General features: G+C 46.7%; 1 non-coding gene and 2 pseudogenes across 1 annotated transcript; all 3 read left to right on the forward strand.

Annotated features, from left to right (window-relative positions):
• Positions 1-3,159: 3,159 nt before the first annotated feature.
• LOC113084958 (uncharacterized) lies at positions 3,160-3,336 on the forward strand (annotated as a pseudogene).
• A 374-nt stretch (positions 3,337-3,710) lies between these two features.
• Positions 3,711-3,874, forward strand: LOC113084957 (U1 spliceosomal RNA). The gene has a single exon (XR_003283909.1). It is a non-coding gene; the product is annotated as a U1 spliceosomal RNA (small nuclear RNA).
• A 9,804-nt stretch (positions 3,875-13,678) lies between these two features.
• Positions 13,679-13,854, forward strand: LOC113084959 (uncharacterized; annotated as a pseudogene).
• The last annotated feature ends 266 nt before the right edge of the window (positions 13,855-14,120 follow it).

Here is a 14,120-nt window from a genome sequence, read left to right on the forward strand (position 1 = left end):
CAGACCCCCACCTGTTTTAGGCAGCCGCTTCACCGCCCTGCACATTAGTTATGCCACGACCCCATCCAAAGAAACAAGACGGCTGCAATGGCGCGATTTTGGATGGGGTCTTACCTACGAACACTGAAAATTTACCAGTGGACTTGAAAACCCCAGTGTCTTTTAACTTGCCAAAGAGTACAGTTTTAAAAAAGTTTTTAAAGAAATACCTTTTAGAGAGTGAAGATGTCACCATTTTAACTCAACACAAGTCTCTCATCTCTGTTGTGCAGGACGGGAACCGGTGAGTCCAGTTCCGGGCCTCACACCAAGTGAGGCCAAACAGTTTGGCGGAACGCGGCTCACCCCGCTCTCCAGAACAGGCACAAGGACTTATCGTGGATGGTGGCTCATGAGATCCTCCCGGTCAGGGCGGTTATGCACTCCAGAGGCATGGCCAAGAACCCCATCTGCCCGCGGTCCGGCTGCAATTCCCCGGAGACCGTCCACCACCTGCTCTGGGAGTGCAGCACTGCGCGGGACCTGTGGGCCAAGACCGGCCCCCCTGTATTTCCCGTGCCCTACCAGCGGGTGGGGCCCAGTTCGGGTACCAGCTCGCCATCCTTGGGGTGGGCCGGGGCTTGAAGGACTTGACGGCACAGAAATTTACCTCGCTCTGGCTCACCCTCAACGTCATCAAGGATGCCATCTGGGCCACCAGAAACCTGCTGTGGGGGAAGCGCGTTACGGTAACCCTCCATGCATGCGAGCTAAAGGTAACATCAATGCTGCAGGGGTACCGGACGACGATATTCGGACGGGGGGGCCGGGGTCGCACGGAGAGGGTCCCGGCAGGCACCGACCCTGGCCGCCCGTAGATGCACCCTCACCACTCTGGCTACGGGAACAGCGGGCCAGCGGGCCGGAGGAGAGGGGATCTCCGCTGAGTCCATAAAGTAGCATCTCATGTCCCTGTTCTGGAGAGTGGGGTGATGACCCACTTGATAAGGACTCACCCCGGTCTTGCACAACAGATGATTTTTAATTGGTGTTTTTTATTGTTTTATTATGAAAGAGGTTTTATTAACATATATACGAGGCTTGTTTGTTTTTTTTTAAAAATTTGTGTTTTACTTTGGAACTGACCGCACCTTTTAAACACACCTCAATAATGGACTTTTAAAAACAAGCAAAACACTGTGGTTTTAATCAAATGCTTTTTAAAAATGATTGTTTATTTCATTTTACCATGTGTATTTATTATATATTATATTGCTTGTTTTAATGTGTGATTTAAAAGAAAATGTTGTGTGAAAAAGAAAAAATGCAAATGGAAAAAATGTAAATGGTGACAATAAAACTTTTTCGAAAGAAAAATCTGTTCTTATCAGTTATACTACTATATTGAGTTTGGCGCCTCGGGCGCCAAACTCAATAGAAACAAGTCCGAGGCCCAGCTCTTCGGGCCGTGGGGAGACGTGGACACAGGAGGACTTGATTTGGTTTTTAAAAGACAACGATTTTAAGATTTTAGGCGTTAAATTTGACAAAGACGGGGGTGGACGGGAAAACTGGACTGACTTGTTAGGGAAAGTTAGGAAAAGACTGGGGTTTTGGGGACTAAGACAGATGACGATGGAAGGCAAGGTTTTAATTTTTAAATCTGTGATTTTACCTCTGATTTTACTTGTCTGTTCTGTTTTTAGCCCCCCTCGGTGGTTCCTGGGGAAACTGGAGAGGGCGGTGTTTTACTTCCTGTGGGGGTCCAAGTGGGAGCGCCTGAAGAGGGAGACCATCAAGAAAAGGCCGGAGAACGGTGGAAAAGGCCTCCCAGACCCCCACCTGTTTTTAGGCAGCCGCTTCACCGCCCTGCACATTAGTTATGCCACGACCCCATCCAAAGAAAACAAGACGGCTGCAATGGCGCGATTTTGGATGGGGTCTTACCTACGAACACTGAAAATTTTACCAGTGGACTTGAAAACCCCAGTGTCTTTTAACTTGCCCAAAGAGTACAGTTTTATAAAAAAGTTTTTAAAGAAATACCTTTTAGAGAGTGAAGATGTCACCATTTTAACTCAACACAAGTCTCTCATCTCTGTTGTGCAGGACCGGGAACCGGTGAGTCCAGTTCCGGGCCTCACACCAAGTGAGGCCAAACAGGTTTGGCGGAACGCGGCTCACCCCGCTCTCCAGAACAGGCACAAGGACTTATCGTGGATGGTGGCTCATGAGATCCTCCCGGTCAGGGCGGTTATGCACTCCAGAGGCATGGCCAAGAACCCCATCTGCCCGCGGTCCGGCTGCAATTCCCCGGAGACCGTCCACCACCTGCTCTGGGAGTGCAGCACTGCGCGGGACCTGTGGGCCAAGACCGGCCCCCTGTATTTCCCGTGCCTACCAGCGGGTGGGGCCCAGTTCGGGTACCAGCTCGCCATCCTTGGGGTGGACCGGGGCTTGAAGGACTTGACGGCACAGAAATTTACCTCGCTCTGGCTCACCCTCAACGTCATCAAGGATGCCATCTGGGCCACCAGAAACCTGCTGGTGGGGAAGCGCGTTACGGTAACCCTCCATGCATGCGAGCTAAAGGTAACATCAATGCTGCAGGGGTACCGGACGACGATATTCGGACGGGGGGGCCGGGGTCGCACGGAGAGGGTCCCGGCAGGCACCGACCCTGGCCGCCCGTAGATGCACCCTCACCACTCTGGCTACGGGAACAGCGGGCCAGCGGGCCGGAGGAGAGGGGATCTCCGCTGAGTCCATAAAGTAGCATCTCATGTCCCTGTTCTGGAGAGTGGGGTGATGACCCACTTGATAAGGACTCACCCCCGGTCTTGCACAATAGATGATTTTTAATTGGTGTTTTTTCATTGTTTTATCATGAAAGAGGTTTTATTAACATATATATATACGAGGCTTGTTTGCTTTTTTTAAAAAATTTGTATTTTACTTTTGGAACTGACCGCACCTTTTAAACACACCTCAATAATGGACTTTTAAAAACAAGCAAAACACTGTGGTTTTAATCAAATGCTTTTTAACAATGATTGTTTCTTTCATTTTACCATGTGTATTTATTATATATTATATTGCTTGTTTTAATGTGTGATTAAAAAGAAAATGGTTGTGTGAAAAAGAAAAAATGCAAATGGAAAAAATGTAAATGGTGACAATAAAACTTTTTCGAAAGAAAAAAAATCTGTTCTTATCAGTTTAATATCTGATACGTCCCCCATCCGGGGACTACATATTAAATGGATTTTTAGATCACGGAGCTGGAGCCGGGGCTTGCTCCGTCCACTCCATGCATCGGCCTGGTATTGCAGTGTCTCCAGGAACGGTGTGCTTTCCCTTTTTGGGGATTGCCATTTATTGTGTCGAATAGCAGAACAAGGAATGAGAGCTGCCGTTGCAGATGCTGTGGTTTATTGCAAACTTTTTTCCTGATGTGTCCACCTGGGGTCTTGGACTCTTCCACTAACGATGCACCCACCTGAGGTCTTGAAGTCTTTCACAGACGAGGTGACGCATCGAATCAGGTGTGTTTGTTTAAAGAGAGTCATCTAAAACTGGCGTTGGGAAGCACCGGCCCATGAGCTTGGCAGTTTCCAGGCCAGTAACGGAAGGCACCCGTCCTTCCTTTCCTGGAGGGGGGGCGGAGGGCTAACCGTTGGTGAGGATGGTAGAGATGCAAATCACACCTCTGGCTGACCGCCTGGGCCTTCATACTTACCTGGCAGGGGAGACACCATGATCAAGAAGGCGGTTCACCCAGGGCGAGGCTTGTCCATTGCACTCCGGCCATGCTGACCCCTGCGAATTCCCCAAATGCGGGAATCTCGACTGCATAATTTATGGTAGTGGGGGACTGCGTTCGCGCTCTCCCCTGAAATTGTTGGTGAAACAAAGCAGAAGAGGTTTTTACAGTTTTTTATTTATTTTCCTTTCAGAATGGGGAGTTCTGTCACATGCGAGATTTGTGTTGTGCGCCTGTGAAACAAAGTCACTTGCGCTCTTGAAAAATCGGACCCTGGTGGGTAGTTTAGTTCGAACATAGCGCAGACCTTACTTTGAAAGTAGATTGGACTGACTGCAGCCTAGCTGTAACTGTCTCCATGTTGTTTGGTTGTCCTTTTTTTCGATTCGTATTAATTTTGTTGTCGCTTACAGCGACACCTAGTGGCCTGTCGCCGCGCCCTTTTTCACCTGGCCTCGGACTGAGCCCCTGCACAGGTGTGCCGATTTGGGTGAAGGGATCTCACTCCTTCCTGGAGTTATAGCCATTCGAGCCACCTCGGACACGCCACCTTAGCACGCTTTGAGGTCCCCTCGCCAAGGTGAATGGAAATTTCCTCTATTTTTGGATGATTATTGACACTCAGACTCCAGAGAAGCTTTCTGTGCTGATTTGGGTGGGACTGGGCCAAATACCTGGCGCCAGGTTGCAAAAGAAGGTTTTCGACAAAATCCAAAATACCCGAAAATTTCGTCAGAGCGACGGGCCAATCTGAGACCTGCGTCTCGTTCGGCTCGAGCCAAGGATTCCGGTGACATAAGGCACGTGGCTCTGCGACCAACCGTTTGGGAGTTACGAGCGATGCCGTACTTTCCGTCGCTGCAGTTCCACCGTCAGGCCGATCGGGACAAGGCCCGGTGACGTTGCAGACAGGGGAGGGTACTACCATCCCGCAGTGTTGCAGGTGTTTTCATCTTTGTTTGATTGTCCATTTACATTACATTTTCCCTATTTTTCAGCTTACGGCGCCACCTAGTGGCCTGTCGCCGCGTCCCTTTTCGCCTGGCCTCGGACTGAGCCCCTGCACAGGTGTGCCGATTTGGGTGAAGGGATCTCACTCCTTCCTGGAGTTATAGCCATTCGAGCCACCTCGGACACGCCACCTTAGCACGTTTTGAGGTCCCCTCGCCAAGGTGAATGGAAATTTCCTCTATTTTTGGATGATTATTGACACTCAGACTCCAGAGAAGCTTTCTGTGCTGATTTGGGTGGGACTGGGCCAAATACCTGGCGCCAGGTTGCAAAAGAAGGTTTTCGACAAAATCCAAAATACCCGAAAATTTCGTCAGAGCGACGGGCCAATCTGAGACCTGCGTCTCGTTCGGCTCGAGCCAAGGATTCCGGTGTCATAAGGCACGTGGCTCTGCGACCAACCGTTTGGGAGTTACGAGCCATGCCGTACTTTCCGTCAGGCCGATCGGGACGAGGCCCGGTGACGTTGTAGACAGGGGAGGGTACTACCCAGATAGCACACTTACGTCTGCAAGATGTCTGTTAAAGAACTGTTGATCTGGAAAGCATCTGCCATCTACAAACGTCTGACATACGCCTTTCAGATGTCAGTTTTATATACCTTCTAAATCATAAACATCTAAAAGACATCTAATTGACATCTATCTGACATCTAAAAGGCAGTGTTGGGGAGTAACTAGTTACATGTAACAGCATTACGTAATTTAATTACAAAATGAATGTAACTGTAATTAGTTACAGTTACGAAGAAAAAATTAGTAATTAAATTAAAGTTACTTATGAAATTTTTAACGATTACAAAGGCAATTACATTTGAATATTTACACACATCCACATACAGATTTCACTGATTTCTTTCCCAAATTGCACTGACTGTTCTGAGACATACGCCCTAATAATTTCCAGAATTTTAACAGAATTTTTTGTTTTTCCCAGTCCGCCCTTCCTGTAAATTAATGGCAAAAACATGCAGTTTCATTTAATACAAATAGGCCTACTGAAGCTTGCAGTGTTGTCAGCCTCTGCCGCCTCAATATAGGAGTACATGAGCACATAAACATCATTTCTAGAACTGCTCTGTGTCACGTCATGCATTTTACCTATCATATCATATACAAAGAGACAGCAGTTTAAAAAAACACCAATGTTTCAGGAGTTTATTATACAGGAATGACACATGCTTATTAGATAACTGTATTTGAGTTGATGTATATGTTTTTATTTATTATTATTTAATTTTCACAAATTTAGAAAAGTAATCTAAAAGTACTCAAAAGTAATTAGTTACATTACTTTAATAAAGTAATTGAAAAAGTTATACTACTATAACATTTTAAACAGGGTAACTTGTAATCTGTAACCTATTACATTTCCAAAGTAACCCAACTGCTAAAAGGAGACGTCCAATAGACGTATTGCAGATGAGCAAACAGCCTTAAAACTACATCTTGCAGATGTAAATTCATATGTCAAATAGACGTCTCCTAGATGTATGTGTGCTATCAGGGTACCATCCCCCAGCGTTTTTAGGTCTCCCAAAACTTACCAAAGCCGAGATGGGCATCGCCGTGTCCGGCTTCCTCCCTGCTGCGTCTTAGCAGCATCGCTTCTCGGCCTTTTGGCTAAGATCAAGTATCTTGTCGGACGGTTGAGACTGCGATCGCCTCTTGGAGGTTTCCTGACTCGAGATCGTTTCATATCTTGAGTCACACAACTTCGAGAGGTATATTGAACTCTGCTGCTTCGGGCTCCAACAAGTTTTAAGGTGAGGTCTTTTAATTATTTATTTTGTTATTTATTGTTGTATTTATTGTTGTTTTAAGTTTTTAGGCTGTTGGTGCCTCCATCATGTCGGCTGCCCGTGCCGGCGTGCGGAGGCACCACAGCGTGCGTTTTTTATTTAGGCAGGTTGAGGGGAAGCTCCTGGGAATGTCCCGTATGGACTTTTCCAGGAAGCTGATCCAAAAGACCTTAGCTTTTAAATGTGACGACCTGAATTGTTTGATGACTCTGCCCTTGAACAAAGGATTTGATGTTAGTTTTAAAACCGCTTCCCTACTTAGTGACTTTTGGCAAAGGTTTGAATCCGTTAAAGCCCAGTTTTCCATGTTCACTGTTGAGAAACTTTCTGATAACACACTTAAAACTGTGATTGTCAGGATGTTCAATGAAACCGTGACTGGAGATGATATTTGTGTTTGGTTGGGTAGATTTTGCACTGTTCGAGGCCAGCCTGTCAAAGTGTTAGATGAAGATGGCATTTGGACATGCTCCTGGCGAATTCCCATTAAACAATGGGAAGACGCTGGGGGCTACCAGGGCCTGAAGCATCTGCCTTCCATGATTGTGCTCGGAGAGAACAGAGGCTACATACATTATCAAGGAATGCCCAAACTCTGCAGAAAGTGTGGAAGGTTTGGTCATCTATCTGAAGCATGCCAAGAGTTAATCTGTGGGAAGTGTAGAGAAATTGGTCACAGTTTTGATGACTGTACCAATGGCAGACGGTGCAATCTTTGTGGAGAAACAAACCATCTCTACAGAGACTGCCCTAAAAGTTTTGCCAACAAGCTAAAAATGGCCGCCCCACATGGGCAACAAACGAAGGAACAAAGGAGAGAGGAGGCGGTCCCTGAGGTTTTGGCGGGAATTTCAAATTCCCAGCCGGCCTCAGGGATTGGGCAGGAAGGAGGAAGTGGGGCGGCCACAGGGGCGGAGGCAACGGAACAGGAAATGGTAATGGAAGGAAAGGAAAGTGAGGAAGAATCACTGGTAACAGTTTCGGATGGGGTGGAAGAATCCACCGGGAGTGAGACAGAGTGTTCACTCCCTAATGCTCAGGTGCAAAAAAGACCTGCGGGGTCTCCTCTGATTGTAACGGAGGAGAAAAAATCTAGGGCAGCATATAAGCTCGATAGTTCCGATTCGGTAGATCTGGAGCGCATGTGGCCCCTAGAGTCCCCAAATGAGGTTTCCTTTTTGCACATTAAGCTAACAGCATCATCGCCAAAGGAGCCACAAGAGGTTCCCTCTGTGGCCTCTGAAGCGACAGGCATTTGCCCTCCAGACCTCAGCTCATCTGGGGAAAAGGAAAGACAAATGCTACAAGATGTAACATGATTTTAATCATATTTTTGTAGTCTTTTTCTTGTCTTCTGTTTTAAATGCCTCATACCTTTTTAACCCTACTGCTCATGGCCCTCACCATCTCTACTATCAATGTCAGAAGTGTGAGGTCCACCATTAGAGCACAGAGTATTTTGTCCTTTTTAAAATCTTTTAAGTCAGATTTGTTTTTATTACAAGAGTGTTCTCTGCCCTTTTTAACTAGGTACACAAAAATGGAAGAGCTATGGTCCGCAGGAGCCTCCATATGGAGCGGATCAAATTTTAACAAAAACGACGGAGTTGCGGTTTTAATTAATAATCCTAACATCTTGGTGAAGGGCAGCACTGTGGTGAGGCAAGGCCGGGCACTTTTAGTAAATCTGACCTTTTTAGACAGGGATTTTAATGTTCTTAATGTATATGGTTTTACGGAAAAGAACGAAAGATATGAGCTTTTAGAAGACTTGCAACCCCACATGCTAGGTAGGGCTCCCCTAATGGTAGCAGGGGATTTTAATTGTGTTTTATCTAAAACAGACAGGAAAAGGGTAGGGGAGGATTTTAGAGTGGACAAAACGTCGGTTTTATTGCAGGGTTTAGTCAGAGATTTTAATTTAGTCGACTGTTTTAAAATTTTGCATCAAAGAGAGGAGGGCTTCACCTGGTTCAGTGGTGATGGTACCAAAGCCTCTCGAATCGACTACGTGTTTACAAGGGACTGCCCGCCAACCGATGCTACATTAACCCCCCTTTTTTTCTCTGATCACATGATGCTGTCTTGCACCCTTTCACTGCCCATGGGTGTGACGGTAGGGGGAGGGCTGTGGAAGCTGAACTGTTCCCTGTTGGAAGACAAGAATGTAATTTTAGAATATAGGGAACAGTTCAGCCAATGGCAGACCCTCCAAGACTTTTATGATACACGTGCACAGTGGTGGGAGATGGTAAAGGACCGGACGAGACAGTTTTTTAGAAAGATAGGGAAAGAAAAGAAGAGTAGGGAAAAGAAATGCATGTTGGGGTTGCAAAAAAGACTACAAAGGTATTTTAATCTTTTAAATAATGGTTTTGATTTTAACAATGAAATCCAGGATGTAAAAAAGGAAATGTCAGTTTTAGCCAATATAGAAAGTAAAGGGGTCCTTTTAAGAAGCAAAGAGAGAGAAATTGAAGAAGGGGAAAAGTGTACCAGATATTTTTTTAAGAAAATAATAACAAGGGGTGGGGGGTTAACCAGGGTTAAAACAGGGGATAGGGAGGTTAACACAACAAAAGAGATTTTAGAGGATGTGGAAAAATTTTATGGGGCTTTATATAGTTTTAAAAAGGTACACTCAGACACCGTAAAAGAAGTTTTAAATTTTGTTGAGAAAAGGGTCGACTGTCAAAATGAGATTTTAGCCCAAGATTTGAACATTTTAGAAACCCAAAAAGCTCTTGGAGGTTTTAAAAAGGGGAAGTCCCCAGGAGTGGATGGACTTCCCCTGGAGTTTTATCTAACATTTTGGGACATTTTAGGACAAGAGCTTTTGACAGTTTTTAAAGAGTTTGAGACCCTCGACAGACTTCCAGACAGTTTTAGAATAGGGATAGTTTCTTTACTTCACAAAAAAGGTGACCGGACTGACTTAAAAAACTGGAGACCCATAACACTTTTAAATTTCGATTATAAACTTTTTAGCAAAGTTTTAGCAACACGCATGTCAACTGTTTTAGAGGATGTGATTCACCCGGATCAAGCTTGTTCTGTGCCCGGAAGAAAGATAACAGACAACCTAGTGCTGATTAGAGACGCCATCTGTTACGCGAGAGACAGAAATATTCGGCTAGTAGTCCTAAATTTAGATTTTGAAAAAGCATTTGATCGAGTCTCGCACCAGTACCTCTTCCAGGTTCTGGAGAAAATGGGGTTTCCAAAGAGGTTTATAGCCTGGGTGGGACTGCTGTACAAGGGAATAGTCAGCAAAATTCTAATAAATGGGCATCTTTCCAAAGCTGTGAACATACACAGTGGTGTCCGTCAGGGATGTCCTTTATCTCCTCTTCTGTATGTGGCTTGCATCGAGCCACTGGCACAGATCTTGAGAAGGGACAAATGGATCAAAGGACTGGACGTTCCTGGGACGGGGGGACTGACGGCGACCTGTGTTTTATATATGGACGACGTAACTCTTTTAGCCACAGACGTTTTATCAATACGAAGAGCACTGGACTTGACTGACTGGTACGGTCGGGCCTCGGGCGCCAAACTCAATAGAAACAAGTCCGAGGCCCAGCTCTTCGGGCCGTGGGGAGACGTGGACACAGGAGGACTTGATTTGGTTTTTAAAGACAACGATTTTAAGATTTTAGGCGTTAAATTTGATAAAGACGGGGGTGGACGGGAAAACTGGACTGACTTGTTAGGGAAAGTTAGGAAAAGACTGGGGTTTTGGGGACTAAGACAGATGACGATGGAAGGCAAGGTTTTAATTTTTAAATCTGTGATTTTACCTCTGATTTTACTTGTCTGTTCTGTTTTTAGCCCCCCTCGGTGGTTCCTGGGGAAACTGGAGAGGGCGGTGTTTTACTTCCTGTGGGGGTCCAAGTGGGAGCGCCTGAAGAGGGAGACCATCAAGAAAAGGCCGGAGAACGGTGGAAAAGGCCTCCCAGACCCCCACCTGTTTTTAGGCAGCCGCTTCACCGCCCTGCACATTAGTTATGCCACGACCCCATCCAAAGAAAACAAGACGGCTGCAATGGCGCGATTTTGGATGGGGTCTTACCTACGAACACTGAAAATTTTACCAGTGGACTTGAAAACCCCAGTGTCTTTTAACTTGCCCAAAGAGTACAGTTTTATAAAAAAGTTTTTAAAGAAATACCTTTTAGAGAGTGAAGATGTCACCATTTTAACTCAACACAAGTCTCTCATCTCTGTTGTGCAGGACCGGGAACCGGTGAGTCCAGTTCCGGGCCTCACACCAAGTGAGGCCAAACAGGTTTGGCGGAACGCGGCTCACCCCGCTCTCCAGAACAGGCACAAGGACTTATCGTGGATGGTGGCTCATGAGATCCTCCCGGTCAGGGCGGTTATGCACTCCAGAGGCATGGCCAAAAACCCCATCTGCCCGCGGTCCGGCTGCAATTCCCCGGAGACCGTCCACCACCTGCTCTGGGAGTGCAGCACTGCGCGGGACCTGTGGGCCAAGACCGGCCCCCTGTATTTCCCGTGCCTACCAGCGGGTGGGGCCCAGTTCGGGTACCAGCTCGCCATCCTTGGGGTGGGCCGGGGCTTGAAGGACTTGACGGCACAGAAATTTACCTCGCTCTGGCTCACCCTCAACGTCATCAAGGATGCCATCTGGGCCACCAGAAACCTGCTGGTGGGGAAGCGCGTTACGGTAACCCTCCATGCATGCGAGCTAAAGGTAACATCAATGCTGCAGGGGTACCGGACGACGATATTCGGACGGGGGGGCCGGGGTCGCACGGAGAGGGTCCCGGCAGGCACCGACCCTGGCCGCCCGTAGATGCACCCTCACCACTCTGGCTACGGGAACAGCGGGCCAGCGGGCCGGAGGAGAGGGGATCTCCGCTGAGTCCATAAAGTAGCATCTCATGTCCCTGTTCTGGAGAGTGGGGTGATGACCCACTTGATAAGGACTCACCCCCGGTCTTGCACAACAGATGATTTTTAATTGGTGTTTTTTATTGTTTTATTATGAAAGAGGTTTTATTAACATATATACGAGGCTTGTTTGTTTTTTTTTTAAAATTTGTGTTTTACTTTGGAACTGACCGCACCTTTTAAACACACCTCAATAATGGACTTTTTAAAAACAAGCAAAACACTGTGGTTTTAATCAAATGCTTTTTAAAAATGATTGTTTATTTCATTTTACCATGTGTATTTATTATATATTATATTGCTTGTTTTAATGTGTGATTTAAAAGAAAATGTTGTGTGAAAAAGAAAAAATGCAAATGGAAAAAATGTAAATGGTGACAATAAAACTTTTTCGAAAGAAAAATCTGTTCTTATCAGTTATACTACTATATTGAGTTTGGCGCCTCGGGCGCCAAACTCAATAGAAACAAGTCCGAGGCCCAGCTCTTCGGGCCGTGGGGAGACGTGGACACAGGAGGACTTGATTTGGTTTTTAAAGACAACGATTTTAAGATTTTAGGCGTTAAATTTGACAAAGACGGGGGTGGACGGGAAAACTGGACTGACTTGTTAGGGAAAGTTAGGAAAAGACTGGGGTTTTGGGGACTAAGACAGATGACGATGGAAGGCAAGGTTTTAATTTTTAAATCTGTGATTTTACCTCTGATTTTACTTGTCTGTTCTGTTTTTAGCCCCCCTCGGTGGTTCCTGGGGAAACTGGAGAGGGCGGTGTTTTACTTCCTGTGGGGGTCCAAGTGGGAGCGCCTGAAGAGGGAGACCATCAAGAAAAGGCCGGAGAACGGTGGAAAAGGCCTCCCAGACCCCCACCTGTTTTTAGGCAGCCGCTTCACCGCCCTGCACATTAGTTATGCCACGACCCCATCCAAAGAAAACAAGACGGCTGCAATGGCGCGATTTTGGATGGGGTCTTACCTACGAACACTGAAAATTTTACCAGTGGACTTGAAAACCCCAGTGTCTTTTAACTTGCCCAAAGAGTACAGTTTTATAAAAAAGTTTTTAAAGAAATACCTTTTAGAGAGTGAAGATGTCACCATTTTAACTCAACACAAGTCTCTCATCTCTGTTGTGCAGGACCGGGAACCGGTGAGTCCAGTTCCGGGCCTCACACCAAGTGAGGCCAAACAGGTTTGGCGGAACGCGGCTCACCCCGCTCTCCAGAACAGGCACAAGGACTTATCGTGGATGGTGGCTCATGAGATCCTCCCGGTCAGGGCGGTTATGCACTCCAGAGGCATGGCCAGAACCCCATCTGCCCGCGGTCCGGCTGCAATTCCCCGGAGACCGTCCACCACCTGCTCTGGGAGTGCAGCACTGCGCGGGACCTGTGGGCCAAGACCGGCCCCCTGTATTTCCCGTGCCTACCAGCGGGTGGGGCCCAGTTCGGGTACCAGCTCGCCATCCTTGGGGTGGGCCGGGGCTTGAAGGACTTGACGGCACAGAAATTTACCTCGCTCTGGCTCACCCTCAACGTCATCAAGGATGCCATCTGGGCCACCAGAAACCTGCTGGTGGGGAAGCGCGTTACGGTAACCCTCCATGCATGCGAGCTAAAGGTAACATCAATGCTGCAGGGGTACCGGACGACGATATTCGGACGGGGGGGCCGGGGTCGCACGGAGAGGGTCCCGGCAGGCACCGACCCTGGCCGCCCGTAGATGCACCCTCACCACTCTGGCTACGGGAACAGCGGGCCAGCGGGCCGGAGGAGAGGGGATTCTCCGCTGAGTCCATAAAGTAGCATCTTCATGTCCCTGGTTCTGGAGAGTGGGGTGATGACCCACTTGATAAGGACTCACCCCCGGTCTTGCACAATAGATGATTTTTAATTGGTGTTTTTCATTGTTTATCAATGAAAGAGGTTTTATTAACATATATATATACGAGGCTTGTTTGCTTTTTTAAAAAAATTTGTATTTACTTTTGGAACTGACCGCACCTTTTAAACCACACCACAATAATGGACTTTTAAAAACAAGCAAAACACTGTGGTTTTAATCAAATGCTTTTTAACAATGATTGTTTCTTTCATTTTACCATGTGTAATTTATTATATATTATATTGCTTGTTTTAATGTGTGATTAAAAAGAAAATGGTGTGTGAAAAAGAAAAAAATGCAAATGGAAAAAATGTAAATGGTGACAATAAAACTTTTTTCGAAAGAAAAAAATCTGTTCTTATCAGTTTAATATCTGATACGTCCCCCATCCGGGGACTACATATTAAATGGATTTTTAGATCACGGAGCTGGAGCCGGGGCTTGCTCCGTCCACTCCATGCATCGGCCTGGTATTGCAGTGTCTCCAGGACGGTGTGCTTTCCCTTTTTGGGGATTGCCATTTATTGTGTCGATAGAGACAAGGAATGAGAGCTGCCGTTGCAGATGCTGTGGTTTATTGCAAAACTTTTCCTGATGTGCTCCCCACCTGGGGTCTTGGACGTCTTCACTAACGATGCACCCACCTGAAGGTCTTGAAGTCTTTCAACCGAACGACCAGGGTGACGCCATCGAATCAGGTGTGTTTGTTTAAAGAGAGTCATCTAACACTGGCGTTGGGAAGCACCGGCCCATGAGCTTGGCAGTTTCC

Source organism: Carassius auratus, unplaced genomic scaffold, assembly GCF_003368295.1.
Source record: "Carassius auratus strain Wakin unplaced genomic scaffold, ASM336829v1 scaf_tig00040970, whole genome shotgun sequence".
NCBI lineage: Eukaryota > Metazoa > Chordata > Actinopteri > Cypriniformes > Cyprinidae > Carassius > Carassius auratus.